The sequence below is a fragment of the Ursus arctos genome, chromosome X (assembly GCF_023065955.2).
Source record: "Ursus arctos isolate Adak ecotype North America chromosome X, UrsArc2.0, whole genome shotgun sequence".
NCBI classification, from domain to species: Eukaryota; Metazoa; Chordata; class Mammalia; order Carnivora; family Ursidae; genus Ursus; species Ursus arctos.
In genome coordinates, this window is record NC_079873.1 from 116918462 (window position 1) to 116936324 (window position 17863).

The 17863-nt window shown below is 42.3% G+C and overlaps 1 non-coding gene across 1 annotated transcript; it reads left to right on the forward strand.

Moving 5' to 3' along the window:
• The first annotated feature begins 2825 nt into the window (after positions 1–2825).
• Positions 2826–2932, forward strand: LOC113241904 (U6 spliceosomal RNA). The gene has a single exon (XR_003311746.1). It is a non-coding gene; the product is annotated as a U6 spliceosomal RNA (small nuclear RNA).
• The last annotated feature ends 14931 nt before the right edge of the window (positions 2933–17863 follow it).

Consider the following 17863-nt stretch of genomic DNA (forward strand, 5'->3'; position numbering starts at 1 on the left):
AGGTGGGGCGAAGGAAGATGCACCTGGTGACAGGGTGAAATACACAGGGGCCTCCTGAGCTTCGTGTCCAAGGCGAGATGTGTGCGCGCGTGTACACACGCATGTATGTCTGTGTGTGCCAGGTGTGGGGGCGTGGGGGGGGGCACTAACAGCAAAAGCTTCACACCAAGGTGAGATACGTACGTAGATCCTGGAGGCCAACTGGCACGAGGATGGTCCCACTCAGCCAGCAGTGGGAGTACTGCCCCCCCCCCCCGCCCGCCTCCAGCCTCAGCCGTGTAGAGCTGTGCCTTTCATTAATCATTGGTTTCTGTTGGCAAGGACAAAATCATCCTGTTTTTGAAATGCTTCTTGGTGAGAGCAGCTGTTATCAAGCAGAAAGAAGCTTGGGGAGATGAGTAAGAGAGAAGAGTCTGATGAAAATATTTTTCTGGATTTTCTTCTTTCAGTATAGAGAAATATATGGGCTGTAGTCATGAATCTACTAAAGTTTCAAAACAGTAACTCCAAACTCCTCAGCTAATACCTGGAAAATTCCTAGTAGACTGAAGCAGAAGTGACCCCACAACCTACTGACATTGGGAACTTTGAATGCCCAGTTTATTTTCCCAAAGTTAGCTGAAGGCATTTCCTTGAGGCTCACACGGACAGGGAAGTTCTAAACTCTGGACCCAGGGCAGCCTCCTGCTTGGGGGGCGGGGGGAGCAAGATTTGACACCGTTCAAAACGTTCATTTCAAAAGATGAAGCACTTTCCTTTTCCCTATGTTCATCATGGAAAAAAAATCAAAATATACACGAAAGGCCACAGAAGATTGAAAAAAAAACATATCTGCAGTAACCCCACACCCAGATACAGCCGCTGGTCACATCCCTCTGTGTGTTAATTGCAGCCCTATTTGCTCTACTCACACCACGCTCCCTGGCATTCTGCCCGGACCAGCCAGCGTGCCTGCGGGCTCCGGGGCACAGCACCCTGGCAGTGCGAAGCCCAAGTTGAATCAACCCTGCCACCTGCTGCCCGACCTAATCTCCTCAGCAGCTTTTTGGCCCTTGAACGCTCATTTTCTTTTCAAAATCCTTATTAATTCTATTTTTCTAATTACAAGGGTAGCACATGCTTGCTATACAAATTCAAACAGTAGAGAAGCTGAAGTCAAAAATGAAAGTCCCCCTTCCATAATCCCACTCCCCAGATGTACCGTTATGACCAGTTTAGTGTGTATCCATCTTGATCTCGGCATTTACCTGCCTCTATGTGGTTCATTCTTTCATTCATTTATTTAAAAAATGTTTCTTTACAGCCTCCTGTGTGCCAGGCTAGACACTAGGGCTGGAGCTGCGAGAAAACAACAACAACAACAACAACAACAGCTCTTCCTTTTTAGGCGCCTGGGTGGCTCAGTCTGCCTTCCGCTCAGGTCGTGATCTCAGGGTCCTGGGATCAAGCCCTGCATAGGACTCCCTGCTCAGTGGGGAGTCTGCTTCTTCCTCTCCATCTGCCCCCCCCCCACTCGTGCTTTCTTTCTCTCTCTGTCAAATAAATAAAGTCTCTAAAAAATATTTTTAAAAACCTCTTCCTTTTTGGAGCTTACATTTTAGTGCAGAGAGACAGGCAGTAAACAAACTAACAATGAAGCTGTAATATGCTGGGTGAAGATAGGGAGAAAATAAGACAGGGCGAGAGAGCTGGGCAGTGCCCAGCAGGGTGTGGACGGGAAAGGCGGGACTATTTTACAGGAAAGGAAGGACTCTCAGGGAAGGTGACATTTGGACAGGACACTTTAAAAAGTGAGGGAATAATCAATGTGGGTATCTGGGCCAAAAACGAAGGGCTGAGGCAGAAACAGACCTGAGAAACATCAAGGAGGCTTGCTGGCTGGAGTAGAGTGACCCCAGGGGAAGGGCAATAAGAGACAAGGTCAACAGAGATCGCAGGGATGGGGTAGGGGCAAGTGACTCCTCGGCTTGAAGGTACAAGGAGAGAAAAGAACAGTCCAGAAGCCCCATGAGAACTGAACTCTGCAGGAAGGACCCTGTGACTGCAGCCACTGGAGAATTTTGAGGAAAGGCAACGAGAGGCAGGATCTAACTTAAGAGTTTTAAAGGATCACTCTGACTCCTGTGTTGAGAATAGACTAAAAAAGTTGGAATAGTAATAGGAAAGTAAGTAAAGGTAGAAAGCAGAAGTTGAGGATGGGGCATGCCAATGTGGGGAAAGAGAAAGGGAGTTGAAGAGGCCCAGAAATCTGTATTTTTAAAAGACAAACCACAGGTAATTCTGATGCGGATGCCTATTCCTGCCACTTTGATTCAACATAGTGCTGGAGGTCTAGCCAGAACAATCAAGCAAGAAAAAGAGATAAGAGGCATCCAAAGAAGTAGCAAGAAGCAAAATTGTAAGTGAAGAAGTAAAATCGTCTCTATTTGTAGAAGACATGATATTATACATCAAAAACCCTAAAGACTGCAGCCAAAGAAGTGTTGGAACTAATACAGAAATTTAGTAAGGTAGCAGGTTGCAAAGTCAACATGCAAAAATCAGTTGCGGGTTTTTTTTTTTTTAAGATTTATTTATTTATTTTAGAGAGAGAGAGAGCGCGCACGAGTGGGGGGAGGGGCAGAGAGAGAGGGAGAAAGAGAAGCAGACTCCCCACTGAGCTCAGAGCCCGATGCAGAGGTCCATCTCACAACCCTGAGATCATGACCGGAGCAGAAACCAAGAGTCGGACGCTTAACCTACTGCGCCCCCCGGCGCCCCTCAGCTATGTTTCTATACACCAACGACAAACTATCAGAAAGAGAAATTAAGAAAACAGTGCCATTGTGCTTGCTTCGGCAGCACATATACTCATATTGGAACAATACAAAGAAGATTAGCATGACCCCAGCACACGGATGATATGCAAATTCATGAAGCGTTCCCTATTTTTAAAAAAAAAAGAAAAATAATAAAGCATTCTAAAATGCCTCAAAAAATAAAACAATACCATTCGTAATAGCATCAAAAAGAATAAAATACCTAGGAATAAATGTAACCAAGGAGGTGAAAGATCTGTACACTGAGAACTGGAAGACCCTGATGAAAGAAATTGGCACGAATAAATGGAAAGACGTTCCATGCTCATGGATTAGAAGAATTAATATTGTTACAATGTCCATATGATCCAAAGCCATCTACAGAGTCAATGTAATTCCTATCAAAGTCCAATGGTATTTTTCACAGAACCAGAATAAATAATCCTCAAATTTGTATGAAACCACAAAATACCCTAAATAACTAAAGCAATTTTTAGAAAAAAGAAGAAAGCTGGGAGCACCACACTTCCTGATTTCAAACTGTATTACAAAGCCTCACAGTCAAAACCATATGGTACTGGCATAAAAACAGACGTATGGATTGATCGAACAGAATGCAGAGCCCAGAAATAAGCCCATGCATCTATGGTCAATTAACTTTTGACAAAAGAGTTAAGACTATGCAATGGGGAAAGGACAGAGTCCTCAGTAAAAGGTGTTGGGAAAACTAGACAGCTACACGCAAAAGAATGAAACTGGACCCTTGTCCTACACCACACACAAAAACCACCTCAAAATGGATTAAAGACTTGACCATAAGACCTGAAACCATAAAACCCCTGGAAGAAAACATAAGAGAATAAGCTCTTTGACATTGGTCTTGGAAATGATTTTTTTTTTTTGGATTTGACAGCAAAAGCAAAAATAAACAAGTGGGACTACATCAAACTAAAAAGCTTTTGCACAACAAAGGAAATATTTAACAGAATGAAAAGGCAACCTACAGAATAGGAGATAATATTTGCAAACCACATATCTGATAAAGGATTAATATCCAAAATAAACCAGGAACCCATACAACCCAATAGCAAAACAACAAAACAACAAAAAACAAACAAACAAAAAACCCCACAAAAACCCAAATAACCCAATTTAAAAATGGACAAAGGACCTGAATAGACATTGTTCCAAAGAAGACATCCAGATGGCCAACAGACATATGAAAAGATGCTCACCATCACTCATCATCAGGACATGCAAATCCAAACCACAGTGAGAGACTACCTCACACCTGTTAAGATGGCTATTATCAAAGAGACCAAAAATAACAAATGCTGGAGAGGTTATGGAGAAAAAAGGACCCTAGTGCACCATTGGTGGGAATGCAAATTGGTACAACCACGATGGGAAACAGAACGGAGGCTCCTCGAAAAATTAAAAATAGAACTACCATGCAATCCAGCAATCCTACTTACCAAGTCTATATCCAAAGGAAATGAAACCATTATTAGAGGAGCTATCTGTACTCCCATGGTCATTGCAGTATTATTTACAATAGCCAAAGTGTGGAAACAAGTACCTGTTAATGGATGAAGGGTTAAGAAAATGTGGTGTATGTGCGGATACAATAGAATATTATTCAATCTTTAAAAAGAAGGAAATCCTGTTATTTACAACAACATGGATAAAACTGGAGGGCATTATGCTAAGTGAAATAAACCCGACAGAGAAAGAGAAATACTACATGGTATCGCTCATATGTGAAATTTCAAAGAAAGAAAGAAAAAGGGAAAAAAAGTCAAATTCATAGAAACAGAGAGTAGAATTGGGGGTTGCCAGGAGCTGGGAAGTGGGGAAATTGGAAGGAGCTGGGAAAGGGGTACAAACTTCCAGTTATAAGATGTATAAGTTCTGAGGATCTAATGTATAACATGGTGACAATAGTTGATAATACTGTATTGTATCGTTGAAATTTGCTGAGAGTAAAACTGAAGCATTCTTGCAGAAAAAATCACTATACGAGGTGATGAATGCATTAATTAATTTGATAGTGAGACTTTCACAATGTATATGTATATCAAAGCCCCACATTGTACTTTCAATATGCTACAATTTAATTGTCAATTAACCTCCATAAAGGTGAAAAAAAAACAAGCAAACACACACGTACACATCATTAGACATTTGTGTTGTTTTGCGAGCTCACACTTTGTTGGGAAAAGTGCTTCTTGGAGCTACATTTCCCCCATACAGCAAATGACAGAAAAAAAATTCTCCAAAGTGGAAGGGTAGTAAACACATATATGTTTATTTAAAGACCAATGAAAAGGATGGAATGAACCACATCCTCTCCCTTGAGTTCCATCATTATGTTTATTATGTATACTTGCACTTTAGGGACACAGTAGGTCAATCTGAGTGGAGCTGGGGGCTTATTTTTGAGTTCTCTAGTTGTTTGAAAGTGTACAGGTGAGGTGGGGGTACAGAGTGGAGATATTCACATTTGTGTCACAGCAAAAAAAAAGTCTTTTCATTCAATGAAATAAATAATTACAAACCATCAACAACAAAGGATCTTCTGAAGTTCTTTTGACTGGCTTGGTTTTGCACAAAATGACGTGTCAGGTGACAGGGATGAAATAGATTTGAAATATTTGTCAATGCAAATCTTTTCCCAGGAATTACTAGTAAGCTCTTTCTTATTTGATGAAGTGATTTATCTGATTGGTGAATTTGAGAAGAATACACTGGACATGCTTAGTTTTTAAATATATATATATATATATATGGCTGGTAAGCAATAGAATTTTCCCTCCAAAACAGAACTTGAGCAAACATGAGGATTTCAACAGTTGCTTGCATGTCATTCAGCCTTCTCCTTGAGATAGGGTGAGAGGCTTTTATGTTATCATGAAGCAAACAAAACAGACAATCCTGAACAGAAAGAAGAAGGTTTTCCAGATGATCTAAGGGGTCCACATTTTCATCATGATATAGTTTTGAATTCTCATCACCCCTACTTTGCCCAAGACAGGGGCCTTTGCTATATTTCTCACCACAAACAGCTGTCTCTTTCTTGAGATTTCCATTTCAAAGATGAAAGCAATTGTAAGAAGATTTCGCTCCTTTGGTAGCAGAGCTGTTGAATCTTCTTCGACTCTGCAGTTGGCAAGCTTCACTGTGAATGAGGCCCTCCTCTAAGGAGTCACAGGATGGGAAAGCCCTGGAATTTGTAGCCTGTTTGGAGACTCCAACATCAGCTGGCTTCAATCTGCAGCATTCGTAACAGTCCTAACCAATGGCCATGCGAATAAGATGTTCACGAATTGTGTAGATAATGGGTAATATTATGATTATTTGATCTGATAATTATGTCATGGTATTTGCTTCCAAGAATCTTTGCCCAAGTTGATGAGACGAACTATGTTTTCCTTGAAATTACAATGATTACCCAGCTGATGTTGCTGGAAGCTGGTTGGTATGTTAATACATGGTTTGGCAGAAAAGCAAAAGATGGGGGGAGGGCAACACCAAGATGTCTTGAGAATGAACTAGTTGACTCCAGTAAGAATCAGAGGCCAATCATTAACACCATCTACTAATGGGAAGTTGTAAACACATTTCCCATTTCCATGTTTTCCAAGAAAGGGGGAGCTTACAAAATAGCAACCAGAGGGGCGCCTGGGTGGCACAGTGATTAACTGTCTGCCTTCGGCTCAGGGCGTGATCCCGGCATTCTGGGATCGAGCCCCACATCAGGCTCCTCCGCTATGAGCCTGCTTCTTCCTCTCCCACTCCCCCTGCTTGTGTTCCCTCTCTCTCTGGCTGTCTCTATCTCTGTCAAATAAATAAATAAAATCTTAAAAAAAAAAAAGCAACCAGAAACATTCCATTCAGATTCTGCTATTATGTACATTCCCTTCAAAACTGGAGTTTTGTTTTTGTTTGTTTTCCCCTAGGAGGAAAAAGTTAAAGAAGAGTCTAGTCATCATATCAAGCACCCATTATAATTCTGTTGGTACTTAATCTCTGTATAAGGTGTATTGGGTTAAATAGTGCCCCCCTCAAAATTCTTGTCCTCTCTGAACATGGCCTTGTTTGGAAATAGTGTATTTGCAGAAATAATAAGTTAAAAAAAGATGAGGTCATACTGGATTAGGGTGGGCCCTAAAGCCCGTGAGTGGTGTCCTTATAAGAAGGTCATGTGAAGACACACAGGGAAGACGGACATGTGATAATGGAGGCAAAAAATGGGGTGATGCAGGTACAAGCCATGGAAGGCCAAGAGTTGCCAGCCAGCACTAGAAGCTGAGAGACAGGCATGGACCCGATTTTTCCCTCAGCACCTCCAAAAGGAGCCTTTCTGCTGACACCTTGATCTCAGACTCTGCAACTGCAAGAGAATCCATTTCTGTGGTTTCAAGCCACCATTTTGTGGTAGTTTATTGTGACAACCCTAGGAAACTAACACATATGGTTGGGAGAGATTTTGGGGGAGGGGATACTAATGCCTGATGAATAAGCCTCTTCAACTTTACCCCCGATCTCATTTCTGCCCTAATCTGATGTTTGACCTTTCATGAGACCGCCACGGAGCACCAGGCATCCATCCTCCACTGAAGAAGACTCCCATTTAGGCAACTTTATTTTCAAATTTCTGTTGAGCTTAGAGTTTTTCAGGTTTTCATGGGGATTCTGCTGTCAAGGATTCCAAGTGGAGGGCCACACTCCCTTGATGTGCTGAGCATCACATGGACACAGGACACACAAGTAGAACAATGTCGAGAAACCCTGCATTCTTGGGGCGCCTGGGCAGCTCAGTCCTTTGGACGGCGGACTCTCCATTTCGGCTCAGGTCATGCTCACAGGGTCATGGGATCCAGCCCCATATCGGGCTCCACGCTCAGCGTGGCGTCTGCTTGAGACCGTTTCCCCCTGCCCCTCTGCCCTTCCCCCTCCCTCATAAAAATGAAAATTCTTTACCAAAAAGAAACCCTGTCTTCTTGTTGCGCATGTTATCTGGGTGGACAAAAACATGTGTGCAGCTGGACCCTCGGTGTCATCTTCTGCTCTACCTTCATGCTGCCGAGCAGTAGCAATGGGGGACGTGACGTTGGATTTAAAAGATGAGCTTTGTAGCACTATCAGGCTTTGCTGATTAATTGGTTAGAAGATATTGTCAAAAGATGAAGGAGGAAGAGTTTTAAAAAAAAAAGATCTTGAGGTTCCTTAGCCAGGGGGTCTGCGAATATAGCGACGTATCATCAGACATAAGCTGTACGAGAGGGACATCAAGTTGTAGAGAAGGACCAGGGACGTGATCCAAACATCCTGCTTTTAGATTAGCACAAATTTTACAATAGTCTTGATTCCTCCCATCATTTGATTTCAAACATCCGAGGAGACTGTTTTCAAAATAGCTTTTCAAATCTGTAAGAAATTTCATAAGAATTATTTTGACACTTCAGATCCAGGCTATGCAATGAGTATCTGTATAATTGATTTCATTAGAACCGCTGAATTTGTGAAGTCCAGATTTCTGCTTTTCAGTGAATATATCAGTAATTGAATATGTGGTCCCTGGGGCAAGAAACAGCACGGTGGGAAGTAGGGACACTAACTTAGGAGGGCAGCATAGTGTAGAGGCTAAAAGCAAACAGATCCAACTTCAAAGCCCAGCCGTGCCAAGTGGCTACATTATTGAACTCCTCTCAAGCCGCTACATTATTTAACTTCTCCCAGCCTCTTTCCCCATATGTAAAGTGGAGAGGATGTATTACTGACCTTATAAAATTGTTATGAGAATTTCGTGTGATAACGATAGGTCGAACCTTCTGAAATTCTCACTTCTGTAGGTAAAAAAAAAAAATCAAATACTAGCATTTTGAATCTTTTAACCTCTACAGATAAAGCACAGTGCACTTAATAAATATTAAGTATGATTATTCCAGAGATACGGGTTCCAATTTGAGCTCCCTGCCTCATTGGAGGATATAAATTTTCCACAACACAGGGTGTGTAGAAACTTCTGGAGGGCAGAGAACTTTGTCTTCTTCGTTGCCGTTTCCTCGGTGCCTGGAAGGGCACAGCTAGTGATTGTGCATGAATGAATGAAGACACAGTCAAGGCCAGATTAGGGGGTAAGTGGTCCTAAGTCAGGTACATTTTTGCCTTTCCTCTTTCCAAGGCTGTTGAGACCAAGGTGAGGTGAAGGGTTCTAGGCTGGCTATCCACAGTGAGGACAGATCGGATTCACAAGATAATTACTCCCTCTTAACTTCATTTTGCTCGATGAAATAGTTGGGGTGCTAGCACAGAAGAGTCAGGTACTCAATTTTTTCCCAGCTCAAGAAGTAATTAAAAGGACTAGAGGGGCGCCTGAGTGGCACAGCGGTTAAGCACCTGCCTTTGGCTCAGGGCGTGATCCTGGAGTCCTGGGATGGAGCCCCACATCAGGCTCCTCTGCTGTGAGTCTGCTTCTTCCTCTCCCACTTCCCCTGCTTGTGTTCCCTCTCTCGCTGGCTGTCTCTCTGTCAAATAAATAAATAAATCTTAAAAAAAAAGGACTAGAGAAAAAGGTTGAAATGATAACCAAATCACTATCATTGGAGAGGCAAAAATGGTCTGCCTTAAGTCTTTTCAAAAAAAAAAAAACCTGTGGGAAAACAAGAACATTTCCCATAAAGAAAGGAAAGGAAATTTTCTACATCGTGGGGAAAAAAGATAGTATTATCAAGACTCCACATTACAGAGCAAATACAGTTTGCACAGCACCGCAATTTCAGAAAGGCTAGGTAATATTTTGACAAGCATTCAGTTTCTACATTTCCCTGGGGTAAAAGGCTGATGGTAAAATATTGAATACAAAATAATAAATGAGAATTCTTACCATAGCACACATCCCTAAACCATTCTGGGGAGGTGTTTTAAGTCACTAAGCTGTTACGAGATTTAATCTGACAGTCGCTTTTAAAGAGAATGTGACAACTGCTGATTTTTTTTTAGCACAATATAAAATGTGGTAGAAAATTTTCCGATTGGGATAGACTTGTGGTCAAATAAAATTCACTTAGAAATCAAACAGAAAACAGATCTGTTCTGGATCTATCTATTATGTTACTGCAGGGGACTATTTCACTGTATTTTCTTTCTTTCTTTTCTCCCTTTCTCACTTTCTCCCTTCCTCCCTTCCTCCCTCTCTCTCTTTCTCCCTCCCTCCCTTTTTCTTTCTTTCTTTCTTTCTTTCTTTCTTTCTTTCTTTCTTTCTTTCTTTCCTCTTTCCTTCCTCCCTTCCTTCCTTCTTTCCTTCTCTTTTCCTTCCTTCCTTCCTTCCTTCCTTCCTTCCTTCCTTCCTTCCTTCCTTCTTTCTTTTGACAGGACTAGTTCCTATACCCAGATTGATGGTGATCAGATGTTAGGATGGTAGGGTGGGGGGAGGAGGGAGACCAAGGAAGGACAAAGTGCTATCTATGCGCTCCCACTCCTAGGACTACCACCTTCACAAACTAGTTTAAAAGGAATGTCAAGTTCAGCTTTGATGGGGAAAAGGACTTATAAAAGACCAGTGTAGTTTAAGGGATGGAGAAAGAATGTGAGGGGGCAGTGCATATGTTCATGAGGTGTGTTTTTATCTGTCTCAGGTGTTGAGGGCCCTTTTGTTTTGTTTTTTAACGGCACCTAGAGCCTTCTCCTCCATCTCATTGAGAGGTGTCCCAGGAACAACTTTCTCACTGGTTGAAAAGGAAATGATCCTGTTGGATACTGCTCATTGGCCTTGCTGCCTCAACGTCTTCTTGACAGCAGAACCCTGACTGTATCAGGCCTTCAAGCCAAGAGCTCTTGATCTCAGGGTGTCCCCGACTGCTGTCACTATTGGTCCAAGCCAAGCATGGATCCCACTGCCACATTTATGGCTGGTCACGTGGCCTAGTTTGGCCAATGGGACAAAGAGGAAGTCCATTGGCGGAAAAGGGGGGAGGCTTCTGGGAAAGGTTTTCCTCTCTGATCAAAGAGAGAGGCATAGAGAGAGAAAGTCTCCTCCCTCCACCCACATCCTGATTCTGGAAGTTGTCCGGTGCCTGTGTGATCTCCTTGGAGCTGCTGAGTACACTGCCAAGGTGGGACTTTGCTTTCTCGTTGAAGGTGGCAGAGTGGAAAGAGAGAACTGGAGGCTCGAGCTGCAGTCCCTTCTCTAGAGCCACCTGTTTCCAAAGTCTTTTTATTATGTGAGAAAATTAAATTAATTGCTTAAACTGACGTTGGTTACTCTACTCCATGAAGCCAAAAGCAACATAAGCAACAATTCAGATAAACGACATGACATGTTCAAGATCACTGAGGTCATAGGTGGCAGTGCAAGGGTCAGGTCTGGAGTGAATATGCAACTTGCAATTAAATAGACCTGCGTTTGAACCACTGCTTCACCGTGGGCTCTAAAACAAACTCCATCATGTCATGGGCCTGTTTTCTCCTCTGCAAAATGGGGTAACATGAGCAGCCACCTCATGGGGCTGTTGTGAAGATTGAGACCGGGTAACGTGGCCGATAGTCGATGAGTTTTCCCTCTTCTGCTTCCTGATGCTGTATCCAGCACAAGCTTTCTTTATTTCAAAAATGGATTTAAGAAAATTAACTTTAAGAATTTTAATGCAGTGAAAATGTTTAAATGCATCTTTTTCTTTTCTTACAAAATACACTTGAAACAATGCAGTCTTTGGACTGTCTTATCTTTCCTTTAGAACTATATTAGCAGTTGGATTTGGGAATGCAGGTTGGTACAGCCACTTTGGAAAACAGTGCAGAGGTCCCGTCAAAAGTTAAAAATAGAGCTACCCTATGATCCAGGAATTGCACTACTGGGTGTTTACCCCAAAGATACAGACGTAGTGAAGAGAAGGACCATATGCACCCCAATGTTCATAGCAGCATTGTCCACAATAGCTAAATCGTGGAAGGAACCGAGATGCCCTTCAACAGACGAATGGATTAAGAAGCTGTGGTCCAGGGGCGCCTGGGTGGCACAGCGGTTAAGCGTCTGCCTTCGGCTCAGGGCGTGATCCTGGCGTTCTGGGATCGAGCCCCACATCAGGCTCTTCCGCTATGAGCCTGCTTCTTCCTCTCCCACTCCCCCTGCTTGTGTTCCCTCTCTCGCTGGCTGTCTCTATCTCTGTCGAATGAATAAATAAATAAAATCTTAAAAAAAAAAAAAGAAGCTGTGGTCCATATATACAATGGAATATTACTCAGCCATCAGAAAGAACGAATTCTCAACATTTGCTGCAACATGGACGGCACTGGAGGAGATAATGCTAAGTGAAATAAGTCAAGCAGAGAAAGACAATTATCATATGGCTTCACTCATTTATGAAACATAAGAAATAGCAGGGAGATCGGTAGGAGAATGAAGGGGGGGTAAACAGAATGGGGAATGAACCACGAGAGACTGTGGACTCTGGGAAACAAACTGAGGGCTTCAGAGGGGAGTTGGGTGGGCGACTGGGATAGGCCAGTGATGGGTATTAAGGAGAGCACGTATTGCATGGAGCATTGGGTGTTATACGCAAATAATGACTCATGGAACATTGCATCAAAAACTAAGGATATACTGTATGGTGACTAACATAACATAATAAAAAACTATTAAAAAAAGAAATATTAGGGGCGCCTGAGTGGCTCAGTCGTTAAGCGTCTGCCTTCGGCTCAGGGCGTGATCCTGGCGTTCTGGGATCGAGTCCCACGTCAGGCTCTTCCACTGGGAGCCTGCTTTTTCCTCTCCCACTCCCCCTGCTGTGTTCCCTCTCTCACTGGCTGTCTCTCTCTCTGTCGAATGAATAAATAAAAATCTTTTAAAAAAAGAAATATTAATTTGTACACCATCTCAGAGTGCTTAAAAGACTAATTTCACTTCATTGTAAACACTTCCATGTATTTGCAGTGTGCCTCTTCTCTCAAAGTTCCCCAAACACTAGATTACTTAGTGACGTTAGTATCTAGAAGAGTCGTTGCTGAAGAACTGAATCTCTCGCCCTGAAACATAACAGACCGCTGGAAATGCGATCATCTTGAAAACCTTTAAGTGCTTTTTAAAAAGTATCCTTAAATCTATTTTTTGCTGCTATTTCAGACCCTTATGACAAAAACAGATGAAAATGAGTGACTCAGTTGTTCCTACCTGTGATTACTGGAAAGGAAATGGTAGCTAAATAACAGTGATTTGTAAAGTGGCCACAGTGTCCCTACAGTGTAGATGCTGACAGCCTCACCCCTGAGCGAACGCACTGTGCTCAGTGCTCTCCGGACGGCGTCTTGGTAAACTGGGCCAATGCCTCTATGCGGTAGATTCTGTTCTTCTGTTATGCTTATCTGAGAGACAAGAACGCTAAGATCTGAGGAGTCTAGTGGTCTGTCCAAGGTCACAACAGCTAGTTAAACTGGTATGGCTGGGACTGAACTCCAATTCTGTCAGACTGGGGAGCCCATGCTCTTGATTACGCCTGCTTTCCTGAATTGTCACACTTTTGTGAACAATTGGACATAAACATATATTGTTTTTCATAATACTAGTTAGCGTTTATTGAGCACCTACTATATGCCAGGTAAATGATATCCTTCCGTTATCAGAACAACCCTGAAGGGTAAGTATAATTGCTAGAATAATACATTATTTCTTATAACAAATATCAACATTTATATCAATTAATGTTAATCTTAATATAAATTATTAATGCTAATATTACTAATAATATTGATTAATAATACTAGCATTAATGATGTTGATGTTGAGCACTAATTGACAGTGTGCATTATTAGCTATTAATTAAAATACTGATATTATTTATCAATAGTGTTATTAATACATATACTGTTTATTATAATAACTTTACAGATGAAGACAGCGAGGGGCTGCGGTGGGCTGTAACTTCTTCAGGTTTGCACAATTAGTAAAGTTCATTCAGTTCCACCACGGCCTGATTCCAAAGCCTGGGCTCAGACCGTGATCTCAGGGTCATGAGATAGAGCCCTGCATAGAGCCCCACCCCACGCTCACCACAGAGTCTACTTGACGCTCCATCTCCCTCTGCCCCTCCTCCCAACGTAAATAAATAAATCTTAAAAAAATAAAACAGAAAACATATCGATAGAACTATATTTTAAGTGTTTCAGGGGCCTTACTTGTTTTGTTCCCCAAGTACAGCCTTGCGAGGTACCTACCAGGCACTTAATGATTGATTGATTGATTGATTGGCCAACAAACGGATTGATCACAAGCAATATCTCACTTGTGCACATTTCCCTCTGAAGAAATATTTAAGGTCCTGACAATGACGTGAATGTCAAAATCATTTCCAAAATACCTACTATACTTCCTTAATGGCTGCAGGAAACTTCCACAGCAATGACAGTTTCATCAGTTTGTGGAAGTCTTGAGGATACAATTATCAAAATGAAAGCTGGCCACATCATTCTTTTAAAGGCCAAAAACAGCGGCAGTTTTGTAAGAGGAAAAATAAAAGACTAAGGACCTGATCCTTCATTAGACTTTTATGCCAAAGTTTCGAATTGGCTGTGAGTCAAAGTAGTTTGCAGAACTAAAATTTTAAGTGTTATTGCCGTAAGTCTCCAGCAGGTACATAAATTGAAATTCCTGACATTTTGCATAGTCATTAACTTGAAAGAGTAGAATGAGTGGGAGCAGAGGTTGATGCATAATCTGTGAAGAAAACAAAATTCGGTGTTTTTTAAAAGTGCACTGCAATTTCCTTTATATAATTTCAGACTGGGGAGCCATTGGAAAACTAGCGAGTTAGAAGAAATGAAGAGGACTGGAATCTAGTTCTGGCTATGCTGCTGATTTACTGTGTGACTCTGGGATCCTCAACTCATCCCCTCTCTGGAGCCCCATTTCCCCATCTATACCATGAAGGTTTGACCATGTGATCTGTAAAGCCCCTCTCATGTGCAAGTCAGCTCCTTCTCTTTCCTTTTACAGACCCCCAAGATTATTGCCATGGGAGGAGGAGTGGACGTTCTTGAGTCTTGAGAGAAGTTCCTTGGGTAGTAAATGCCTTGTCTCATGAACCTGGAAGACACTGCGTGAAGTGAAAAAGCCAGACACATGGAAGAACAAATACTATATGGTCCCACTTAAATGAGGAATCTAAAATAGTCAAACTCGTAGAAGCAGAGAGTAGAATGTTGGTTGCCAGGGGCTGGGGGTTGGTGAAACAGGGAGATATTAGTCAAAGGGTACTAAGTTTCAGTTGTAAGATGAATAAATCCTAGAGCTCTATGGTACAGCACAGTGCTTAGAGTTCCCAATGCTGTATTGTATACTGAAATTTTGGCTAAGAGGATAGATCTTATATTTAAGTGTTCCTATCACAAAATAATGGTGATGATGATGACGATGATAAAGAGGGTAGGAGGAGACTTTGAAGGTGATGGATATGTTCATGGAAAAGATTATCAAGGGCACCTGGCTGGCTCAGCTAGAAGAGCATGTGACTCTTGATCTCCGGGTCATGAGTTTGAGCCCCACGTTGGGTGTAGAGATTACTTAAATAAATAAACTTTAAAAAAAAGATTATGATGATCATTTCACAGGTGTATACCTATCTCCAAGCTCATCAAGTTTTATATGTTGATATTTGATGTATAGCTCTTCATATGTGAGTCATATCTCAATAAAGTGGTTTGAAAAAGAAAAAAGAAAATACCTTGTCTTGAGCTGAAAGTACTTGGAGGCATAAGGCTCCTCACTCATTTCCAGAGCTAATGGCATGTTCCATGTGTATATTACTCAGGATTCTTGTGGTTGCCAGTGACTTAACCCCAGCTGGAATTTTGCTTATACAAAAAGAGAGACCTACTGGTTCACATAACCAAGCCATGGGAAGGGCAGAGACGACTGGAATGAAGGACTTGAATAACTGACAGGATTCTCTCTCTTTCCCCTTTCCTCTCCCTTTCTTTTTCTGACTCCCATCTCTGCCTCTCTGAGTGTCAGCTTCATTCTTTCAGAAAATCTCTTCGCAGAGCTGGATGCATGGCAGCTGGCCAGTTCTGTGCTCATACCTCCCAGAGTTTCTGCCAGAAAGGATTTCTACTCTTTCTTTCTTTCTTTTTCTTTTTTTTTTAGATTTTGTTTATTTTATTTTACAGAGAGAAAGAGCACACAAGCAGGGGGAGGGGCAGAGGGAGAGGGAGAGGCAGGCTCTCTGTTGAGCAGGGAGCCCAATGTGGGACTCGATGCCAGGACCCTGGGATCATGACCTGAGCGGAAGGCAGACACTTCACCGACTGAACCACCCAGGCGCCCCACTACTCACTCTTTCTAATGTCAAGTATTAAAAGATCCGAGGAAGGATTGGCTTACCTGAGATCAGGTGCTTGTGTCTATACCAATCACTGTGTCCAGGTAACAGAGTTCTCTAAGAACATAGCTGCAGTCCTTCCAATGCAAGGCTGGAGTGGAGAAGGGAGCATTTCCCAGAAAGGGAGCGCTGCTCTGAGTAGACAGAGCACTGGATAGCCACTGCAGTGAGGCTCCATTGTTGGATGGAAGTCTGCTGAGCACAGCCCACAGTGACACAGAAAGGTCCTATGGCATTTTCATAATCAGGAGATGCTACATTTTGAATGTGTGAGTCCCCCTCAAAATGCGTATGTTGAAATCCTAACCCTCAATGTGATGGTATTAGAAGGTGGGGCTTTTGGGGGGAGAGTAGGTCATGAGCATGCAGCCCTCATGAATGGGATCAGTGTCTTTATCAGAGAGCCCAGAGAGCTCCCTCACCCTTTAGCCACGGAAGGACACAGCCAGAAGATGGCCAGTTATGAAGCAGGAAGTGGGTTCTCACCAGACACCAAATCTTCCAGTACCTGACTCTTGGACTTCCTAGTCTCCAGAACTATGAAGAATAAGTTTCGGTTGTTTATAAGCCACCCAGCCTACAGTAATTTGCTACAGCAGCTGGAATGGACTAAGACAGGAGAGTCTTGAAAAAGCGAATACATTGCTGTGTTGAATTCAAAGGATTGAGGGATTGAATATGCTTTACCAGTCTCTTTTCTCCAATGCAGACATGACCTGTAATTTTGCAAGAGACATCCATTTTTTCTAGTGTCACTCAAGGAATGAGCAATAGAAACTTCATCCATTTTTTATTATTCATAACACTACCTGATACTTACATATATGGCCTTTTCATCAAAGAATTTCAAAACATAAAATTAGCAAGTATTAGTCAGTTTTCAGATGGGACGTCAGAGGTGCCGAGAAGGCAAAGCCAGGCACTGTGAGTCTGCCTGGGATGGTGAACTTCTGGAAAGTACCTTTTCTAACCCTGGCCTAGTAAGTCAGCTCAAAGGTGACATGTCATCCAATTCATAAGCCCAATTCCAGTCAGAAGGAAATTAAAGATGAAGGTCAAACTTTCAGGGAATCAGAAACTCTCAGATTTGGAAAAGAACTTGGCCAGATGCAGGCCAACCTCTCACCTGTGCATATCCTCTTTCTAGAGTATCATTCATCATGAGTGGCCATGCAGTGTCTAGAGGAGAAACACTAGGTTACTAAGCAACACATTTTATTGGTAGAGTGAGAAACTTATTCTTTAAGTTGGAACCTGTCTTCCTCAGGGCAGTCATTCTTTTTTCATTTTTTTTAGAGATTTTTATTTATTTGTCAGAGAGAGAGAAAGAGCACAAGCAGGGGGAGTGGCAGGCAGAGGGAGAAGCACGCTCTCTGCAGAGCTAGGAGCCCGATGTGGGACTCGATCCCAGGACCCTGGGATCATGACCTGATCCGAAGTCAGACGCTTAACTGACTGAGCCACCCAGCCACCAGTCATTCTTTTTGAAAATTCATTCTTAAAGACCTATTCTGTGAATGACACTCATCTAGTGTCAGGATTCAGAGGTAAGAGTTGGTCCTCATGCTCCAGGACATCAGGGTCTAGTGGAAGACACAGACGTAATTGTCTATGGTATGTTCTTTACTGAAGGTGTGAACATGGGAACCCAAAAGGAGAAATGCTTACCTCTCTCCAGAGAGGTCAAAGAAA